Source organism: Lissotriton vulgaris, chromosome 2_2, assembly GCF_964263255.1.
Source record: "Lissotriton vulgaris chromosome 2_2, aLisVul1.2, whole genome shotgun sequence".
Lineage (NCBI taxonomy): Eukaryota > Metazoa > Chordata > Amphibia > Caudata > Salamandridae > Lissotriton > Lissotriton vulgaris.
Window position 1 is genome coordinate 21,372,275 of NC_141688.1, and position 22,503 is coordinate 21,394,777.

Consider the following 22,503-nt stretch of genomic DNA (forward strand, 5'->3'; position numbering starts at 1 on the left):
GCCCTTTTATTGCTGTTTTGAAAATGTCAGATCTTTTTGATATATTTTGCAAGGTATCCCCTTACTGTCACTTCAGTTAATAATTATGAAAACAAACATCTGTGGAAACATTATTTTGGTAACAGACACACATTTCTCCTATGCATGTTACATGCATTTGAAAACCCGTAGCTGGGAAAACCAGTTATTTTGACTTTTGTTTGGTGAAAAGCTTTTTTGCGGCGCTAGTGATGGCTTAGTTTTGGACATAGACATTTTACCAGAGCTTGCCTACATTTAAATGATAAAACCTCTGAGATGGCTCGGGTGTGCCCCTGATGGCGCAGGTCCACTGTTTTATTCCTTCCTATACAAATAAGTGACAGGTCCTTTCCAGCTCTTTTTCACTCACATTTCCAAAGATTTCATCAATGGTAAACAGTTATGACGTTAGTCCTGATGATGTCAGCAGATTGACAATTTGTGGGTTTGAATTTTATTTTTGGTCACAAAATGTTGGCAAGCATGGCAGTTGGTCTCATCTCTCTGAGGCCGAAACAGCGACCTCTATGGAGCCAGACATGGTGATGTATAGGCGAGGGGTCCATACAAACATAAGTGCCAACAAACCCCATTCGGGCGGAGACTCCTGCTTTTTGGAGCCAAAGATAGCTTCAGATTAGCTGGCCCCACCTAAAATTGCCTCTGATTCAAAGTGTATCAATGGGGAAAATACATTCTCTCAATATGGTTTTTGAAAATCTCCATTTTAAACGTGTAAAATGTTGGGACGTATGATGTGATGGTGGCTCTTAGGGCCATGAGCACTGTTGGACTCTCCATTATGCCAATATGGGCGAGGTGACAGTTGCGGCCTCCTCTCCCACTGGCCTTTGGTGTTTACCAGTTACTTCACTGGTAACAACTAAATTCCTCCCCAACTACAAAAGAAAAACACAAACCCCAAAAAAATGTGACCAACTAACAACTGGACGTAAGATAGAAGGAAAATAAACGTTGTGCGGGGGTAACCCACAGGTAGTTGTAATGTTCATGTCATATAGTATACAGGACTGTCTCATTGTGAGCTGCCACATGTATGCAGTCGCATGACATGGTCTCTGTCACGTTGACGGTGCTGGATTTCACTGGAGGTGATACCTGGTTCGTCCTTCTCAACCACTCGAGACATCAGTGGAGCATGGTCCCCTCACCTCGGGTTGAACTTGAGGTGGTGAGTTAGTCTCAAATGGGGCTGATCCCTGGTCTCGGTTGCTGGTGATGTCTCTCTTTGACTTCTCCTTGGATCGGGCCTGTCGATTCCTGCTCTTTCCCTCCATCTCTTCGTCAGCCTACTCCTCGATTTCCGCCTCTGAAGTTGGCATTCTCTAGAGTTTCTAAAATTGCAATATGTTAAAGGTAGCCTCTTGCCTCTTCATTGCCCCTCCTGGCAGTGATCTTGGTGAAGTGCCTCTAAGTGGCCATGCATTGATGGTGTTCAAAAAGGAGCCTGAACTTACTCCCCAGAAAACTATCTCTGATCAGTACATAGTCCCTTACTTGTATGTCTGATGATTTGACGCATCTCAGTGTGCTGGCTCTGTCATCAGTTGCTTTCCACCTCTGTAGGGTTTGCCAGTCCTCCATCTGTGAGAGTTTCCACTGAGGATGGTATGAGATAGAATCATTGACAACACGTCCCATACTGAGGTGACCCAGATCTCGCCACATTGTCATGTCGAGAGTCTACCACTACTCCCTCAGAAAGGAGTAAATAGCCCATTCCAGAGGCTGCTGGTTGGCATGGGCTTTTCGTATTACTTTATTCAGCTTTCTCATGAATCTCTCAACCTCCCCATTAGCTTGGGGCCATCTTGAGGTGACCACCTTATGTTTAATATTCAGTGATCAAAGTTTAAGTGGCCACTTTTTGATCTTGGAATGGCGAGTAAATGTCCGTCTGGAGGTCTTGGAGGAGTACGTGGTTGGCTATCATTTTTTACAGTTTGGGAAGTACATCACTGGCTCCTTGGATATTGACTATCTTGACCTCAGGGTACTTCCAGTAGTCATCAAAGGTGTATCAGCAGGATTGGATTGGGATCAAAAACAGGCCCGGGCACACCAAAAAAAAAGTGGCCCACATTTGCGTTTTGCCTTTTCGCAAAACACTGCTTCAGCGGAGTTGTATGAAAAGAAAGGGGGTGGGGGGCATATTTTATTAACTTCACTTAGATAAAAAAAATGCACAGATTAGTTCACACTGCTGAGCCACATATGAATGCAAGTGAGACCACTTCTGATCAGGACCCCTACCCCACTCAATCAGCATACATTAAAGGCCGGCCCAGCGAGAGAAAGGAGTGATACCGGTGTCCATCTGCCTCTGGAAAGGCCACTCAGGCACCCATTGGGCTGCTGGCGGCATTCTTACAGCACAGACAGCCCCCAGGCTGCCCAAACCACAGCTAAAACTCGGCTACCGGCCCTTCGGTCATTTTACCAAGTGCCCACGTTACCAATCCGATCCTGTATTTCAGCCATCTGGCAGACACCCAAAATCCAGACTCACACAGACCCATGGTTGCTGGTGCTCACACTCCGTGATGATAGGTGCCAGTAGGTCTGGGGCCTCAGCCGCTTAGCACCAAGGACAGGATCTCACAGTTATTTCTACTTACTCATCCATCAGGGGAACTAGCTTTCGTCTTGCCCATCCCCTGGAGTGTAGTGTATGCTCTGCGACCTAGTCCTAATCCATGTGATCAGTTTCCTCTGTTGTCTCCGGTAAGGTGTTCACTGTCGGATTGGGTTTTTGCTTCTTGCCTTGCTGGCAGGCCCTCACAAAGTGGTTGTACTTCCTGAATATGGCACATTTTTATCCTTTTGCCATACAATCCCTGAGTTGATAAGTTACTCCTTCGCAATATCCACATGTCCGTGGGGTTTAAGGTGTCTTCTTGGGATTCTCTGGCCTTCGTCTGGGTGCGACTGTGTTGACAGTCTCTACTTTTTCCAGCTGTTGCAGCACCGCCTCTGTGTGGGAGGCAGGTGCCTTCGATAGCTTTTTGGATCGTCCCAAAGTCACAATGTCTCCTAACAATGTATCTGTCTCCTGTAGGATGTTTTCCCATAGATTGTGTCTCTCTCATCAGCAAATGTGCATGTGCTGGCGAGCTCTTTTAGTCTGGCATAAATGTGTCTAGCGACTGCTCGGGCCTTGTCTGGCTTATCTGAATCTGAAGTTTTCATAATCTTGGTTGGCCATAGATTCTAAATGAACAATGAGGGCAGCTCAGGTGTTACATATGTCTCTGGAGTCACCACTTTGATTGTTTTGGAGAGTTTGTGTATGCCTTTCCCTTCTAGGTGAAGTGGGAGTGGTCACTGCCGTTCTTCAAGGGCTTTAGTGGCAGATCCAAGCATTCTACCTAGTCTTTCCACTTGAGTGCTTGTGTGGAAGAGGCTCCTTCAATGAGGAAGCAATCTATGGTAGGGATGTTCTTCACGCAGGCGGCTGATGCAAATCGTGCCGTTGGCGGGTGGCGGACGTGTGCGGACACTCCTTGCGCCAGGGCCGGCTCTAGGGTGGTGCGACCGGTGGCACCGCACTGGGCGCTGACTTGGGGTGGGGGCGCCATGTTTATTGTTTAAGAAGCATCAGATGCTACGTTCCTTGTCACGATAACTGCAGTGATTCATGTTTTTCCTGTAGACAGACCGGAGCTTTGTCTAGTAGAGAATGTTTTGACTCATCAAAGCACAGAGGGTTAATATGCCTGCTGCAAAAAACGTGTTCCATTCAGATCACAGAGTGCATACACTATAAATAGGTCATTGGGTCATTGCTTTATCAGAGAGATCCTTTTGTTACCTGCAGTTTAAAAGTTTAAATCCTAATATAGAGCACCGAGCTGCTAACTGTCCTCAAAGAGCTGCATGCAAACTGCAAGGAATATATTACAGCTACATGTTTTTTGCCCAGTCTTTCCTTATCCTAATATTGCGAAAAGTGTTCATTTGGGTAGAAATCAATTCTTATTATTAAAGAAAACACCTAACAATGGTGTTGCATTTTAAATTCTGAATTTGTGCTTTTCCAGGCCATGGACTCTTAACCTATACTGCCTACTAGTATGGATGATGTGACTCCTACACCTTGTAGGCCTCTGTCTTGTGTAACATTTCCTATACACTGATTTACAAGCGTATGATTGTCTTCGTGGAATGTATGTGTGATGTAAAGTGTTCTGACACCTTGCACTGGTATGAGTGGCGCTATAAAGCGAAATGAATTAAGAGACAGTGGTTATGGAGACTTTGGGGCATTGTCAAATGGTGGTAGTGAGGGGATCCGTGGCAAGGTGGTCATTGGGGTTCGGAGTGGCAACTAACATTGTCGCACAGGGCACCACTGGGCCGCTTAGCATGGGTTTGTGACACTGGCAGCACTCCTCTGCCACGGGGTCGAGGGCCAGCCTTTACTTGGGTTACAGCACCCTGTAGTGCCGAGTGCGCCTGCTTCGGTTTGGGGAGTGGTTACAGTGGAGGCATTCCCTGCCCCGCAGTGCTTTATACCACTTCAGTCGTCTTACTCTATTCTGCCTTTCGTTGAATTGTCGGGCACTGACCTCGTTATCTGGTCTGGATCATTGTTTCTGTGTATCCGGGCTTCAGCCATGCACATGGCACGAGCAGCACAAGCATTACTTTACTCCTGTCGGCTGCCACAAACCATGAGAAGAACAACAAGCATGCCTCCATGGCCACACTGCCTGCGCATATCAGTAGAGTCCGAAATGGGCCACACCCCACCTCATCACCAGTGTGATGGCGGCTCTTTGCAGTGAGCACTGAGAGACTCTGGGCCCTGAGTTCACCTGGAAAGGAGCACGCTGGAGCAAATGATGAGATGGGACATGGAGAACGGGTTACTTGCTGGGTGCACCCGGGTAGGAGTAACTCCGCCCGTCATGCTCTTGCTTTTATTACCATTGTCCCTTGTGACAGTGGGACCCTCCATTATACCTGCATGTAGGGGTGACAGTGGCGTGTCCCCTCCCAACATCCTTTGTTGTTTAGCAGTTACTTCACTTGCAAACATTACATATGTACATACCCGGTCTGTTTTTGGGTAGCACAATCATCAGCTCTCACTGCCGAACTCCTGTGTACAATTCATCTAAGTTTTTTAGGCCGAGCTTAGCCGCAGTACGCATGTGCTTCTGGCTCTGCGAGGCATTCAGTAGTCGAGTATGTTGTCGAAGCCTCGCCTACTCTTCCCATATTTTTGATTGGCTGGCGTCATTGTCCTTGGTAAATTCTGGGTTCCAATTGATAATAAGGCTTGTTAGTCCCTGTAATGTTGTGGGAGTGGGCGCAACCACCCTGGCCCACGATTTGAGTTACTGTACATATTCCCCCCCTTAAGCGTGTGTTCAATGGCTCCGCCCGACGTAGGGACGGAGAGCACGCTGTTTAGTTAATAAAAGGCCCAGGGCCCTGGGCGTGGCAGGCACTTGACTGACCACTAACATAGTACACGTGTGGTCTCCTTCTGTGATTGTGTGGGGCCTGGTCGCGACACCACACTGGCGACGAGGTGGTCTCGCCACCCCACCTCGTGGCGTGCACTGCCTTCCCTCACCCTGGGCAGACCGCCTTGCTGTGTGGCCCCTGCAGTGCAGCCCGCCCTACTACCCCCGGAGCCGCCGTCCTGCGAGGCCCTCCCGGCCCACCAACACCCAGCTCTGTGCCCTGCTGTGCGGAGGCCCAGCCACAACAACCGGGACCCTACCGCCCGCCGCCTACCTCGCTGCTACTTCCAGCATGCTGCGCCGCAGTCCTCCTGCCAGCCGACGGTCACCCGACTGGACCCGCCCTCGGCCTCAGGTGCGTGCTCCCGGCCTGTGCACCCCAGTGTGAGCCTCCCCGCAGCCTCCGGTGTGAGCTCCGCTTCGCCGCGTCCCAGACCTCGCCTGCCTCCTGCCTGACGTCACGCGGTCTGCCGGGCCTGCCGCGCGCCTCCCGAGCCATCCCTCACGCTTCCCGCGTGCACCGCTGCGGCCCGCCTGCCATATCCCACGCATCTCGCGTGAGGTCTGCCTGCTATTTCCCACGCATTTCGCGTGCAACGCTGCCGTGCTCTGCTACTGCTGCCTGGACCTTCCCACAGCTGCCACCAGCGCGTGTCTGGACTGCTAGCCTTCTGGTAACTGGACCTCTTTTGTCTGCCAAGCCCCCCGCTTTCCACGGTGGCGATGGCTACCGTACCTCCACTGGAGCCCTTCACTATCACGGGCACACCTCCCTCCCAGGCCGCCCGGTGGAAAAAGTGGGTAGAACGCCTAGAAAACTACTTTGTGGCAGCTGATGTTGCTGTTGAGCGGAGGCGTGCGATGCTTCTACATCTAGGAGGAGAAGCTATTCACGACATCTCGAAGGACGTGGTGGAAGGTGGCCCGCCCCGGAACCACATCACGCTACGCGACACAATAACCGAGTACTTTGAACCTTTCGCCAGCGTGGATTACGAACGATTCTTACTCCGCCAAGCCCGCCAACTCCCAGAAGAGTCCGTTGATGTCTTCTACGCGAGACTCAAGAAGCTGGCCAGCACATGCACCCTTCCAGATGTGGACGACGAAATCCGCGCTCAATTTATACATGGCTGCGCCTCCTCAAAATTGCGGGAAAGAGTCCTAGAGACAGACAACATGCGCATGCGCGACATACTGGTGCTTGGACGGTCTAAAGAACTATCTAAAGCTCGAGCAGCACATATGGAGCCAAAACCAACGGTCGCAGTCAAAGTTGAACCCGTATGCGCCATCAAGACGACTACCACGGACACACGCGCGAAACAGCCCCTAAGACCTCGGCCGAGCCCCGCTCAGTCATCTCACGACCGCCCCTGCATGTGGTGCGGCGGAGCAACCCTCCACAGCGGAACATACCCAGCGCATGGAAAAATCTGCAGCGCCTGTGAGAAGGCCAACCACTTCGCAAGTGTGTGTCTATCCTCACAAAGGAAAAAGCCCAACGGCCCACCCCGAAGAGTACGACAAATAGAACCGATGCCGTATACTGCCACCAACAGTGACATGGACGACGACGAAGCGGATGCAGCGTCCGTCCACGTGGTGCGAATGCTCAACACGCTAGCTGCCACCCCATCCGCAGAACCCATGTGCACAGTAAATGTGCAAGGCCAAGCACTCGCAGCACTGATCGACACCGGGGCCACGATCAACCTAATGGCGGCCAGTGTATACCGGGCATTAAGCGAACCACCGGAACTCCATCCCACGAGAGTACAAGTATACGCCTATGGCACCAGTCGACCCCTCCTCCTCTGCGGAGTGTTCCGAACAACAGTATCACATGACTCCCACCACGTACACACCAAGATCTATGTGTCACAAGAAGGGTCCGGGTTCCTGCTCGGCTGCCTGACCGCCCAAGACCTAAGGCTGATACACTTCGCCCTCACGGTCCAAGCCCACAGCCTCGACCATCTGGTGCTACAACATACCTCACTGTTTGACGGGATCGGCTGCTTGAGAGGACCCGCAGTCCGTCTTCACATAGACCGCTCAGTCGCCCCAGTAGCCCTCAGACACCGGCGCATAGCGTTCCACCTATGGCCCAAACTGGAAGCAGAGCTACGGGTACTCGAGAGAGCCGGGATCATTGAAAGAGTCAGCAGGCCCACTCCGTGGGTGTCGCCCATCGTAGTGGCCAAGAAACCGAAACAACCTGACGCCGTGCGGATCTGCGTGGACATGCGCATTCCGAACCTCGCGATCAAGAGAGAACGCCACCTGACGCCAACCATTGACGACATCATCGGTGAGCTATCGGGTTCGAAGTGGTTTTCAAAGATGGACTTGAGATCCGGATACCACCAGATCCCTCTGCACCCGGACTCCCGCCCGATAACGACCTTCTCTACCCACGCAGGCCAGTGGAGATACACCAGACTCAACTTCGGAATATCCAGTGCTGCCGAAGTTTTCCAAAACATCATTCAAAACGTCCTATAGGGCCTATACGGCGTACTGAACGTGAGCGATGACATTTTAGTCCACGCAGCGACTCTAGATGAACACATCCGACGCCTCCAGGCTGTCTTCACCAGGCTGCAGGAGAGAGGTCTAACCCTTCACAGAGAGAAGTGTGAATTCCTCCGGAAGGACATCAGCTTTTTCGGGTACAGATTCTCCGACCAGGGCGTTGGGCTGGAACCGGACAAAGTAAAGGACATCCATGAAGCCCCCGCCCCTACATCAATAACAGCCGTCCGCAGCTTCCTTGGTATGGTGACGTACTGCGGACGTTTCATTAAAGACCTGTCTGATCTCACCGGCCCTCTTCGTGACCTCACAAGGTCCACAGCCACCAGGGAGTGGGGAAGAGAAGAACAAGAAGCCTTCCAAAAGACCAAAGCAGCACTCTCTGCAAACACAACCCTGGCCTACTTCGACCCTCGGTATGAGTCCTAACTGGTGGTGGATGCCAGTCCGACCGGCCTTGGCGCAGTCTTAGCACAACAGCAACCCTGCGGAGAGTGGGCACCTGTCGCGTACGCAAGCAGAACTCTCACTGCAACAGAACAAAGATATTCACAGATCGAAAGAGAGGCCATCGCTGTCCTGTGGGGGTGCCGTCACTTCCACATCTACCTGTACGGACACCCATTTGTGGTGGTCACAGACCACAAACCACTTCTCCCACTGTTCCAAGGGTCCTCCTCACGTCCTCCTCCACGCATCGAGAAATGGGTACTCCAGCTCCAAGAATATCAGTTCACAGTGGAGTATCGACCAGGCTCCAGAAACCCCGCCGACTATCTGTCGCGGCATGCCCGCCCGGCCACGGAAACAGAGGCCGCGGAGGCCGACGCCACTGAAGAGTATGTGAGGATGATTGTGGAGCGTTCAAGGCCACTGCCCATCTCCCTGGAAGAGGTGACTCGAGCCACCAAAGACGACGACTGCCTGCAAATTGCCATTCAGGCCATCCAATCGGGAAACTGGAAACCACTACAGAGCCCGGCGTCGTTTCGCACTCCCGAAGCCCAGGCCACACTCAAAGCGCTCTACCAAGTCCAGAGCGAGCTGTCCGTCTCGCCTGAAGGATGCCTCCTGAGAGGCCCCGCCTTGTTCTGCCCGACAGCCTCACCCAGCAAGCAGTCCTCCTGGCCCATGGCGCTCACCAGGGCATTGTGAAATCGAAAAATCGCATCAGGACCAAACTCTGGTTCCCAGGACTCGACAAAAAGCTCGAAGATGTCATCCAACGGTGCCCAGTGTGCATAGCAACCAGCCTTCCCAATCCCCCTGCACCAGTAATTACGGAAGAAGGGCCGACCGCCCCGTGGACCCGAGCTAGCGCAGACTTCGGGAGCCTCCCAGGCGGGAAGTATATGTTTGTTCTGGTAGACGACTACTCAAGGTATCCAGAAATTGAAATACTACCCTCCACCGCAGCATCCGAAGTGATCCCAAAGCTAGAGAAGATCCTGGCGACCCATGGCCTCATTGGGGAACTACGCACTGACAACGGACCTCCTTTCAACGGCGGTGAGCTAGCAGAATATCTACAATCACACCGCATCAAGCACAGGAAGATAACCCCAAGGTGTCCGCAAGCCAACGGCGAAGTTGAGAGACTAATGAGAACTCTGAATAAGACTATCCAAATTGCTATGGCAGATGGCCAAAACCTGGAATTAGCCCTCTTCCAGTTCTTGCGAGAGTAAAGGCTGACCCCCCACTGCACCACCGGAGTCCCTCCAAGCCGCCTGTGTTTCAACAGAGCAGTAGTGGACACTCTCCCTCACCATCCTGTGTGGGCCTCAACTCCGGCCCCGAACAACCGGTCCATGGAACAACGATCCAAGTCTAACAAGTGGAGAAGTGTGGCTCAGGGGTTAGAGGCGGCAGACCCGGAAGCTGAGATCGTCCCTGGACCAGGGTTCAATTCCCCGCCTCGGCGGGTCTTGGGCTAAAAAATTCCACGGACTCGATAATTCTCGCTCCGGTGCCTTCTCGACTCATGGGTTCACACTCTGCGACTCTGGGCAATAGCTTCCTTAATCTCCACAACGGCCCCTCGCGGCGGGATGCCTGGCTTTCACCTTGTGGATACCCTGCCGGGGTTATCTCACAGGGGAATACCAGGACGGGTTCCCTAAGCAAGCGCCGGGAAACCCTTTGTGGGTAGCTGTGCGCTATATAAGCTCAAATACATACACATACAACAAAGAAGCGTCCAGGCGAAGAAGAGCTGCAGACAGTCCCATCCAGGTTGGCGACCGGGTATTGGTGAAAGACCGCCACCCAGGAGGGAAGTTCCGCCTCATATTTGAGTTACACCCCTGGACAGTCACCGGTGTAAATGGCACCATGATCACTGCAGTAAAAGGGAGAGAGACAGTCACCAGGAACGTATCGTTCTTCAAAAGGTTGTTGCACCAGTTGGACGACGAACTTCCAGATCCAGCCGACCACCACCCAAGGATGACCCAAAGCCCACGAGAAACCGAAGGAGAGGATGTTCCCAGCGAAGAAGAAGAGACTCCGCAAACAGACCCGACCATGCCAATCAGGAGTGAGCGTGAACCACAGGCGACACCGAACCACCCGGAAGCTAGAGAAGCTAAAGACTCTGAAGAACTAACCCCCACCCAGTCGGGCGAGCGCAGCCAGAGCAGGTACAATCTGCGCCCCTGCCCGAAGCCATCCCAGAAGTACCAGGACTTCGTGGCCTGTTGCAGACGCTGAGAGGTCTCAAGCTGGCCCGCGACCACCTGAGAAGTAAGACTGTTCCTTTTGCATTTTTGAAAACCTCAAAGACTGTATACAGAAGCTTACACCTGAAGCCATATTGTTGTGTTTGTTTTCTTTCCTTAGGGTAAAGGAGGAATGTAATGTTGTGGAAGTGGGCGCAACCACCCTGGCCCACGATTTGAGTTACTGTACATATTCCCCCCCCCCTTAAGCGTGTGTTCAATGGCTCCGCCCGACGTAGGGACGGAGAGCACGCTGTTTGGTTAATAAAAGGCCCAGGGCCCGGGGCGTGGCAGGCACTTGACTGACCACTAACATAGTACACGTGTGGTCTCCTTCTGTGATTGTGTGGGGCCTGGTCGCGACACCACAGTCCCTCTTTGTTACTGCCCTGTTGCCATTTGTTACCTCCCATGAGGATTGGATCTATTACATGTGGCGTTACACGGTCTCCTTCATAAGTCGGTCAGCACATTTTTTTTAATTTTTTTATTAATTTGCTGCGCGGGCCGAAAAAGAGCGTTTCTACTCACTAATCTAACAAGCTTTTGCAATGCTATAGGTCTCGCATTTACGCGAGTTTGAGCTATTGACATTGCTAATAACAATGCCTTTTATTTTAGTTTTAGTTTTTATAACATAAATAAAAGGCATTGTCATTTACAATGCCAATAGCTTAAACACGCGTAAATGCGAGACATATTGTATTTGCTTGTTTTGTTTTGTTTTGTTAAACCAGCAGGAGCTGCAACTATCAGCGGGACCCTCGCATAACGAGGTCGTGACAATTTTTTTGTCCTTTTTGAAACCCAATACAACAAGCATTGGAAATGCAATAGGTCTCGCACCATTAGAGTTAGTGCTTTTAGAATTGTTTATGGGTTTTTTTTGTAAATGTTTAGCATTTTTGTTTCCTGTAGCCAATGCTAAAGTATTACAAATAAAAAAAGCCATAAACATTTCTAAAAGCTCTAACTGAAATGGTCTGAGAACTATTGCACTGTGTGAGGGTGAGGGTGAGTGTGAGTGAGGGTGAGTGTGAGTGAGGGTGAGTGTGAGTGAGGGTGAGGGTGAGTGAGGGTGAGTGAGGGTGAGTGAGGGTGAGTGAGGGTGAGGGGGTGAGGTGTTGAGGGTGAGTGAGGGTGAGTGAGGGTGAGTGAGGTGTTGAGGGTGAGTGAGGGTGAGGGTGAGTGAGGGGTTTTGGGTGAGTGAGGGTGAGGGGGAGTAGTTGAGGCTGAGTGAGAGTGAGGGTGAGTGAGGGGTTGAGGGTGAGTGAGTGAGGGTGAGGGGTTGAGGGTGAGTGAGGGTGAGGGTGAGTGAGGGTGAGGGGTTGAGGGTGAGTGAGGATGAGTGAGGGTGAGTGAGGGGTTGAGGGTGAGGGGTTGAGGGTGAGTGAGGGGTTGAGGGTGAGTGAGGGTGGGTGAGGGTGAGGGGTTGAGGGGGAGGGGTCGAGGGGGAGGGGTTGAGGGTGAGTGAGGGTGAGTGAGTGAGAGTGAGGGGTTGAGGGTGAGTGAGTGAGGGTGAGGGGTTGAGGGTGGGTGAGTGAGGGTTTGAGGGTGAGGGGTTGAGGGTGAGTGAGTGAGGGTGAGGGGTTGAGGGTGAGGGGTTGGCGATTCTAAGGTGGCCCCTTACTGCAAAACTGGTTGCGGAAATCCTGGTGCATGAGCTGGACTGCTGCTGGGGCGCATTGGTGCTGTTACAAGGGTGTAAGTGCAGCAAAATCACCCGATTGAGCGCTGGGCGCTGCGCATCTAAAATGACGGCAGCGCACTGAGGGGGAGACTTCCACCGGCTGCGGCAACGGGAGATGTGCACTCTGTTTGTGAGCGGCTGGGAGGCGATTCGGCGTGCAGACTCACAGCGGAAAACTGCGGAGGCGGCAGTCCTGGGGGAGGAGTCTGGAGGGCGAGATCGCCTTAACCTTCCTGTGGTGCACTACGCTCCCAAGATGGCAGTTATGGGATGCGGGCGGAGGCCTGATGCCGGCGAAGGTGAGAGGCAGACCGAGGCGGTGAGGCGAGGAGGTGCTGAATGCTGGAGTGGCCGCTGGGACACGCACCTTGCGCCCTGACCTACAGCATTGAGAGGTGAGGTGGCAGCGCTGTACCGATCCTGCTACGCAGCAACAATGGTGTGGAGGCACCGAGGACGGAGGCTGACTGGTGGCTGTGAGCACTGTGTGAGGGTGAGGGTGAGTGTGAGTGAGGGTGAGTGAGGGTGAGGGTGAGTGAGGGTGAGTGAGGGTTAGTGAGGGTGAGGGGTTGAGGGTGAGGTGTTGAGGGTGAGTGAGGGTGAGTGAGGTGTTGAGGGTGAGTGGGGGTGAGGGTGAGTGAGGGGTTTTGGGTGAGTGAGGGTGAGGGGGAGTAGTTGAGGCTGAGTGAGAGTGAGGGTGAGTGAGGGGTTGAGGGTGAGGGGTTGAGGGTGAGTGAGTGAGGGTGAGGGGTTGAGGGTGAGTGAGGGTGAGGGTGAGTGAGGGTGAGGGGTTGACGGTGAGTGAGAGTGAGGGTGAGTGAGGGGTTGAGGGTGAGTGAGGGGTTGAGGGTGAGTGAGGCGTTGAGGGTGAGTGAGGGGTTGAGGGTGAGTGAGGGTGAGTGAGGGTGAGGGTGAGGGGTTGAGGGGGAGGGGTTGAGGGTGAGTGAGGGTGAGTGAGTGAGAGTGAGGAAGGAAAACGAGAAACCTGTGCGTGTTTGTGGGGCGAGGAGTTACACCAAAAAGCGAGGCACTTTTTAGCCAGAGGTTCACCACAGGCTGCTGCCAGGATGCTGCGCGTGCTTCTGCTGAGAGGATTGCTGCTGGGGCTCTGCTGGATTGCGACGAGGGCTTCCCCCACCCCGGGGACTGAGGGGCAGGGCTCGGTCACCGACTGCCCGTCCTGCGCCCTGGGCAGGCTGGAGAAGGCGGCTCCCTCCTCACAGGCGGACATGGTGGAGGCTGTCAAGAAGCACATCCTGAGCATGCTGCACATGCGGAGCCGGCCCAACATCACCCAGCCCGTGCCCAAGGCGGCCCTGCTCAACGCCATCAAGAAGCTGCACGTGGGCAAGGTGGGCCAGGACGGCTATGTGGAGATAGAGGACGACGTCGGGCGCCGGGCGGAGAGGAGCGAGCTGCTGGAGCAGACCTCGGAGATCATCACCTTCGCAGAGGCAGGTAGGTGGCCGCAGCCCCCTGGTCCCGGCCGGGCGCGAGCGCATGCACTGTGCCACATTCAGGAGCAGACTTGGGACCAGGCGTGAAGGGGGAGGCTGACCGGACAGGCGTGGACGGGGAAGGGTGACAGTGCCGGCGTGGAGAGAAAGGGTGACAGTGTCGGCGAGGACGCAGTGGCTGACAGGGACTGAGGTACGAACACTCTTGACCCTTTTTACCCTAAAGACGGGCAGGTGATGTGCACACATACGCTTTGCAATGCGGATAGCAGAATTGATGAAGTAGAGCGCCACCCCCATAGGCATCTTACATTTTAGAGTTATGTAGTTGTGCAAATACATAGGTCACGCTAGGCAGCAGCTGTACTGGCATCTCTCGTGTATGCGCGCCCTGAGGCAGCCGATTCCGTCAGGCGGCGCTGAAAAGCGGGTGGCAGCAGGTAGTTTAATGCGGCAAGGGTGAATTGTTAAAATCCTAACGCTTCAGACTAGGTGCCCATCAGCAGCACCCTTCATATGGTGAGACAGCGTAGAGTTATGTAGTTGTGCAAATACATAGGTCACGCTAGGCAGCAGCTGTACTGGCATCTCTCGTGTATGCGCGCCCTGAGGCAGCCGATTCCGTCAGGCGGCGCTGAAAAGCGGGTGGCAGCAGGTAGTTTAATGCGGCAAGGGTGAATTGTTAAAATCCTAACGCTTCAGACTAGGTGCCCATCAGCAGCACCCTTCATATGGTGAGACAGCGTCACACATTTGCATCTTGAGGCACTGCACAGACAACAAGCGCTGGCAAAGTTCCTTGCCGAAAACGTGCAGGCGAGGTGCGACACGGCAGGACGGAAGGAAGAGAGGGGAGGGGGAGGAGAAATGCGACACGGCGGGAGGGGGCGGGCAGGGGAGGGGGCGGAGAGGGGAGAGGTGCGACACGACGGAAGGAAGAGAGGGGAGGGGGAAGAGAAATGCGACACGGCGGGAGGGGGCGGAGGGGTAAACAAAGACGGACGTGCACGCGCCCGTGACTTTTAAGGTCAATGCGCATGCGCATAAGCTTAATGCGCATGCGCATTGACCTTAAAACTCACGGGCACTGCAAGGAATCGCCACGATTCCTTGCAGTGCAGATAAAGTGTGGATAACTCGCAATAGTCTCGCTTTGCTCGATGCGCATGCGCATCGGCAACAGGCGAGACCTAAAAATTGAAATACATTTGTTAGGCACTTTCCATTAATGCCCACTAGGTGTCAGCGTTTTCACACAACAGTAGTAGGCAGACTCCTAGGAACACGTTCAACAGCAGCCAAGCCAACTCCAGGCCCGAAGCACATTCTTCTGTTCCACTTTACATAAGACATAATAATAACAAGAAGCACTTCTACTTTTGAATCCACGCACCTGATTACATGTTTATGTTTCAGTGATGTAAATTACTTTGCCTTTAGCGTTACCAAAGACTTACTCACCTAAACAATAAACAATAAAACACTTACTTGCCACAAGAATAAATCATAATGCATTTTGCTCGTGCACGGTCGGCGCTCCTCTGCAGCATCCGCCCATGTTCTTCTATCGTTGTATTGGTATTTTTTATATTTCAAATGTTTTCATTTAATTTTCTAAAGAAACTATTTAAGCTCATCATAAAGACATTGCAAAATTAGTTGTGTAGGCTTTTGTTATAGCCTTTTAAGCATAGTGAGAACATGCCTACCTCATGGTTACACCTGAAGCATTCTTAGTGATTATACCAATATACCAATAGGGAGAGAGAAGAGGAAGCGAAACAAGGCTGGCCTTAGATTGGTTTTAGATGCACATTTGTAATATTCAGTTTAAGTTTAAGCTAAATGTCTAAATGTATGTAAGAATAGGGCTTTAAATGGTCCGGGTCTCACCGGTGCTAAGCACCGGCAGTTTTTTTTAAAGGGGGTCTCTATCGGGCTCTGTTTTGTCCCCTGGCACAGGCGGGCCGTTTTTTTCCGGACTGCAGTGACAGCAGGCACATGGCTGTGTGTTTGCTCACACTGCGCACTTCTCACCATGGGCGTCCGCGGGGGGGGGAGGGGGGGGGGGTGGGGTTGGGGGAAGGAGCGGCGCTTGCTCCCCCCTGGAGCACCCTCCTTGCCCCCCCCCTGCAGACACCCATGCTTTTACGGACGCCTTTTGTCTATAATTCTAGGACCTGCAGGGAGCAGAGTTGTGCCCTGCCCGAGGCCTCAACTCCCTGATGGGTGCCTCGCACTCCTCCTCGCAGCCCCTCCCGCCCATTGTCATTCTGTCTGTGGCTGATTATCCCGTACAGAATGACAATGGTCAGTTTGAGTTGAGAAAGCACCTTGCTAACAACCTGATCTTTGTATAAGTGTGTGGGCCAATCCAGCTGATCGTGAGGAGCCTTTGAAGAGCTCGCACTCCTGCAGGCATGCCCAATACTGGTGTGTGAGCGCCGGAACTCGGGGCATGAAGGAGATCAACTAGGTTCACTTTCAAGGTACTGTAAAGGAGGAGCAGCGCGATCTCCACTGCTGTCCTGCAACCTCGTAAGCCTGCATTCCAATACCGCAGTCGAGCCCCAGAGTCCCTGAGAAACATTGCAATCTCATCTCCAAGGTACACGGAGTGGTGTGTGCCCAGAGGGTGATTGTGGTAAGTTCATTACAGCCGAAGCCTTGATTTTATGAGATGCAACACAAGCTGTCTTCACTGTATTTTGCAGCGCCTCATGTTCTGTGCCATGTTCACCTGGATTGGGATTGGAAAGGCGGGATGTGAAAGAACAGTAATGTGCACATGTGTGTGCTGTCCTGGGGGTTCCCACCCTTCACACCACCAATTATGAAAGATAGATCAGTAAAAGGATGGATTGATGAGTGAAAGGGTGGATGATGGGCGAGTGAATGGGTGGATGTATGAGAGAAAGGATGGATGGATTAATGAATTAAAAAGTGAAAGGGTGAATGAATGGATGTATGGATGACTGAATAGATGGATGGGTGGAAGAGTGGATGGATGAGTGAAAGGGTAGCTTGGGTGAAAAGGTAAATAGTTGGATAGATGAGTGAATGGAATTCATGAGTGGAAGAGTGGGTGGATGAGTGAGAGGATGGATTGGGTGAAAGGGTGGAAGGATGATGGATGAGTGAAAGGATGGATTGGGTGAAAGGGTGGCTGGTTGATGGATGGATAAGTGAAAGGGTGGCTGGATGGGTGAAAGGGTAAGTGGTTGGATGAAGGAGTGGATGGAGGAGTGAATGGATGGATTCGGTGAAAGGGTGGATGGATGATGGATGGATTGGGTGAAAGGGTGGATGGAGGGATGGATAAGTGAAATGATGGATGGAAGAATAGACGTTGGATAGGTTTGCAAATGGTTGAAAAGGTTTGGATATGGATGGGAACACAGATGGAAGGACAGAATGAATGGTGAAAGACTGAATGTTGGATGAAAAAAAAAATAACATAAAGTACATTTGAAATGGTGGATGTCAGGGGTTTGATAAAAGGATGAATAGCTAGATCCCAGAACAAGAGAGCTCTTCTGGGGGGAGGGGGGGGGGTGATGTCTTACTTCATTTTCTCAGTGCCATAAGAGCTTTAGTACAAAGTGGGAGGTATTTCACTTTTCTGGCTACTCCCTTGCCTTTGTATTACTATTCTGTATTTGCTGTGTGCTTATGTGTGGGATCCATTCATCATGAACACGACATTTCGAGTGACACCCAACTGCTACTTGAATGTTACATTAGTAATTGTAAATGTTTGCTTTGTTTTAGGTGTAAGGTTTTAGGGAGAGCCTCAGAGTACTATAAGCTGTTCTTGAGATGTATATTGTATTTGTAACAATAGGCAAGGTGTCAAAAATAAACTATGTAATAGTCTATTGACAGTGCGTTCTTTATAAAAGCTGCAGGGAAAAGCACCTTTGTGACTTCCATCAGCTCGTGCAACTCTCTGCAAAGCCCCCATAAGCAAAGTCAGATTCCATATTTTAAGTTCCATTTGCTTAAACACCCATAATGTTTTCCCTGTAGAGGGTTCATCACAGCAATCCTCCCTTTGGTTCACCTCTGCGTGCCACGTTACATCTCACAATGGCACTCAGATATGAGATGCTAGTAACAAAGTCTATCCGAGCAGACCTTCCTGAGCACTTTTCTCACCATACATGTCTGCTCAAGACCAATGGTTGTAAACAAAATATCAGACTGGCTAACCCAGGCGGGTAACCATATAAATAGATTATTATCATATGAAATACCTCAAAAAGAGCTGCACAGTTGCTCAAAGCGGTGCGCATACCAAAAAAACGTGAAGTGCACGAATGTCTCAACCTGATGTAAACTTATTTTGACTTGTACTTAAGTGGTTGTCTATTTATTTACTTTTATACTATTGCGCGACTTCCTCTGATGTGTCTGTAAAACGTACCTTTTGTTCCGAAGATTTGCCCTGAATTTTGACCTTCTGTCCTGAATTTTTGTCCTGAATTTTCGTCCTGAATTTTGACCCTTTGTCCTGAATTTTTACACTTACCATCCTGAATTTGCGACCATGTCAGTTGGTCACCCTACATTAACTTGTGAGTTCACTTCGGGGCGCAGCGTTCACACATGACGTCACCAAAATTTCAGAGTTCACCCGAACGTGTCTGCAAAGCATTCACCAACGCATCCATGGTACTTACAATGTGAAATGCTCGGATGCGCAGATCTGGACAGGACTTAAGCCCAGAAGCATAACTGAAGCACGCACCTCCACTAGCAGGGAAAAGATACGCAACAAGCCGCGCAGGAACCATGAGCCTCCTTCCCCGCCACAAACGTCCTGCTCAGCCCCCATTCCAGAACAGGGATTTCTCAAGAAATCTTCTGCATGTGGGGGCCCTTTTGTTGCCGATCTTCATCTCACATTGAAGTGACCCCTCAGCCAGGGCTTTAAATGGGCCGGGTCCCCCGGGTCGCAGAGGACTTTGCAATGGGTCCTTATTATTATTCCCGGATGTTGTGTTTCTGTATTTTTTCCGTGTAGCATATTACGCTTGTAAAGCGCCTACTTTGATCTGAGCCACCACCAAGTGCTAAGAACGAGCCATGGTTGAATGCTAAGCATCCGAGAATGTGATTTTTATGACCCCTTCTGAGAGGCCCAGAACTAGCCCGAGCCAGCACGCCTATGAACGGTTTCAGCGACCCTCCCTGCCCCCACCCTTTGTTTTCTTTTAGCCTGGTGCCACCGAGGTGATAGCCTTGCCTGAAGGCAGGGATTTCACCTAAGCACATGATGTGTTGTGAATATGAGCATGGGGTGGGAGTTGGAAGATGTGCACAGCAGGGGGAAAGGGATGGCCAGTGCAGGTGACGCTTTACTTTTGTATAGGAATTTCTGCTGGCGTCATAGCCCAGGGTTTGCTGTCTGTGCACTTGTATAGATGTGTATACTGTACAGGTGCACAGACATCAAACCCTGGGCTATGACACCAGCAGGAATTACTTTTCAAAGGAAAAGGGTCACCTGCACTGTCATCCATTTCCCCCTGCTGTCTGTGCATGTGTATGGGATACACATCCACGGCGCTGCTCACCAGATGAATGGTGAACAGTGCCATGGATTTGTCTCTTTTTGCATCCAAGGGCACCGACGAAGAAGTAGAGGAGGCCCTGGCAAGGAGAAACCAGGAGACATTTGACCCACATCTATCTACACAGTGAGACCTTCAGGAGGGGCTGGATGCCAGGACGACAGTGCTCCTGATCAGCCCGACTCCACTGATTAGTATCAGAAGAGCAGGCAGCAGTTTTTAAGTAACTTTAATGCATTCTACAGCATCAGCATTGCCTACTATCTAGGTTACTCTAAGTGAACAGTGTTCTAGACTTACATGCGTGGAAACGTCAAGGACAGTCCCTTCCGAATATGCAAATGTAGTGTAAGCTCTTATTGTTCAGCTTTTGGGGTGCCATGGGGTAACTTTAGGGTTCAGGTTGGGTGTGAGTTTTAGGGTGCCAAGGAGTAATTTTAGGGTTCAGGGTGGATTGGGGTGCCAGGGGGTAATTTTAGGGTTCCGGGTGGGTATGGGTTTTGGGGTCCAGGGGGTAATTGTAGGGTTCAGTGTGGGTATGGGTTTTGAAGCGCCAGGGGGATAATTTTAGGGTTCAGGGTGGGTATGGGTGTTGGGGTACCAGGGGGTATTTTTAGGGTGCAATGCGGGTATGGGTTTTAAGTGGCCAGGGGGATAATTTTAGGGTTCAAGGAGGATATGGTTTTGGGGGGGCAGGGGTAATTTTAGGGTTCAGGGTGGGTACGGGTTTTGGGTGCCAGGGGGATAATTTTAGGGCTCATGGTGGGTATGGGTTTTGGGATACCGGGGGCGTAATTTTAGGGTTCAGGGTGGGTATGGGTTTTGGGGTGCAAGGGGGGACATTTTCGGGTTCAGGGCAGGTATGGGTTTTTGGGTGCCAGGGGGACAATTTTAGGGGTCAGGGCGGGTATGGGTTATGGGAAGCCATGGGGCTAATTTTAGGGATCAGGGAATGTATGAGTTTTAAAGGGCCAGGGGGGTAATTTTAGGATTTATGTGTGCTGTAATTGTTGTCCAGTTTCAAATGCAGAATTCACCACTTTCTTTTCTCAGCTTGGCCTGATTGTCTGCCCTGCCCCTTTTGATTAACATTAGTTACGCCCCTTCATTTGCCAGGTTAGCCCCCCCCTGGAAAAATTTCTGCGGATGCCCATGCTTCTCACTAGTGGAAAGTTTCGGCATGACGTCATGCTGGGTGAGCGTTGTAGAGGAAGGGAAATCCTTTAAAGAGAGTCATTTTCTCTCTGGATTTCCCTTTTCTTTTTGAAACTCAGGAGCAGCAGCACTGTCGTGGTGTCACTAGAGCTTTAAGTGGAAGCCTTTTCAATATTATATACAAGCCATAGTTGCTGCTTATTTATCTTGTGCAACTAACAACCGCTGATAAAGCCAATAGTCCTGACTAGTTGTAGGTGTGATGTTCCTTGTTTTATCATATATCTGGGATAAAATGATTGAACCAGCAAAATACATACAAGTCAGGTGGCACTCTATGCTAAGCACGGGATTTTTAGCTTACGTGTTTTAAGCCACGCCCTAAATACATTGGCCACGCCCCTTAAAGAGACTCCCCACTTAAAGCCCTGTGTAAGAGAAGGTGTGCTGGAGAAATTCTGTCCCTTTGTGACTGAGCCATGTGAGCAGCATGACAAAATGGTGGTTTCACCTATTGAATGAATGACTGACTCTAACTTGCTCCAGAGCTTGTGTGATGAGTGGGGATGGAAGCTCTTGTTGAACGCTGAGTTGTTCGCACTTCTAGGGCACCAGACCCGAGCCCACCAGGTATGATGAGATGCATTCTGCTGTGATTTCCATTCACATAATATCCTTTCATCCCTGTAGTCAGCAGCGACTCGAGAAGAAGGAGGCCGCTGGGTAGGTGAGCAGGACCACAGGCTTAATGATTCGGTGTACGGATGCGGGAGATATTCCTATGAAATACCTTTTGTTATAGTTTTCTCAGTTTCTCTCCAGAACGGTGTAACTATCTTACAGTTGAATAACATATTTTCAACGGAACCTGGAGAGTCGCGACAGTTCCAACACAACTCGGATTCAATGGGACCAGTTTATCAGGTGCCCATAGTTGGCTGTCAAATAAGATGGGATATATTTTGTTTTTCAAGGACTTTTTCCAAATATAATTCCATGAATTTTTGAGATATTTGAGATATTACTTAAAAAGATTCATTTGGGGAAGACACTGCCAATTATTTTGGATCTTTAGGGTTAGCTTTTTGTTAAAACTGTGGGAATTTAGTATTTTATATATTCTAGCTGCAGGGTGTGGCTGTGTGGATAGCTTCATTAGCAGATTGATAAGGTCCGGGTAGTTTGTTCTTTTGTGTTTGCTCAGTGCCACTTTGAGCTTTAAGGAGCTATAGAAATTAATGTTATTTAAGTTGTAAGTATTTGCAGCTCAGCAAAGGTCTTGGAGTCAAAACCGTTAAAACAACCGTCTTTGAAGAAAACCTATATATGGCATGAATGAATTGGCATAGTTACTTGTTTTGGGAGTGAGAACTTAACACAACAGTAGATGTCCAGATAATGAGTTTAGCATTGTTAGACGTAAAAAGAATGGCTTGCAGCCAGACTACTAGTAAAATATAAAATGCCTTTGTTCACCCGGTTCGACCACGGCTGGAATTTACCTTCTGTCTTTATTTTTGTACTCCCTCAGAGAAAGCAAACTCCAAGCCTTGCATTTTGCTGGTGAGGTCCTTTTTGCAACAACATTTCTTATTAAGTAATGATCAACAAACACTTCAATGCTGTTCCTAAATGGAGAATGCAAACCATTTGATTATATCGATGCCATTCACCTCGCTGTCCTCGCAACAAATTAACACACACAACACCCCAACCACACCCCTCTTCCTCCATTCCAGCCGGGCCTGTATGAGTTAATATCGTCCATCATGTAGGATCCAGGTGTGACCCGATCCTAGCCCCCCCCACACACTGCTGAGTAGAAAGCTGGAAAAATAAAATGGTAATGAA

General features: G+C 50.7%; 1 protein-coding gene across 1 annotated transcript in view; it reads left to right on the forward strand.

Moving 5' to 3' along the window:
* Positions 1-22,503, forward strand: part of LOC147728953 (uncharacterized) — a 291,189-nt gene that overhangs the window by 81,001 nt on the left and 187,685 nt on the right. The window lies entirely within an intron of this gene.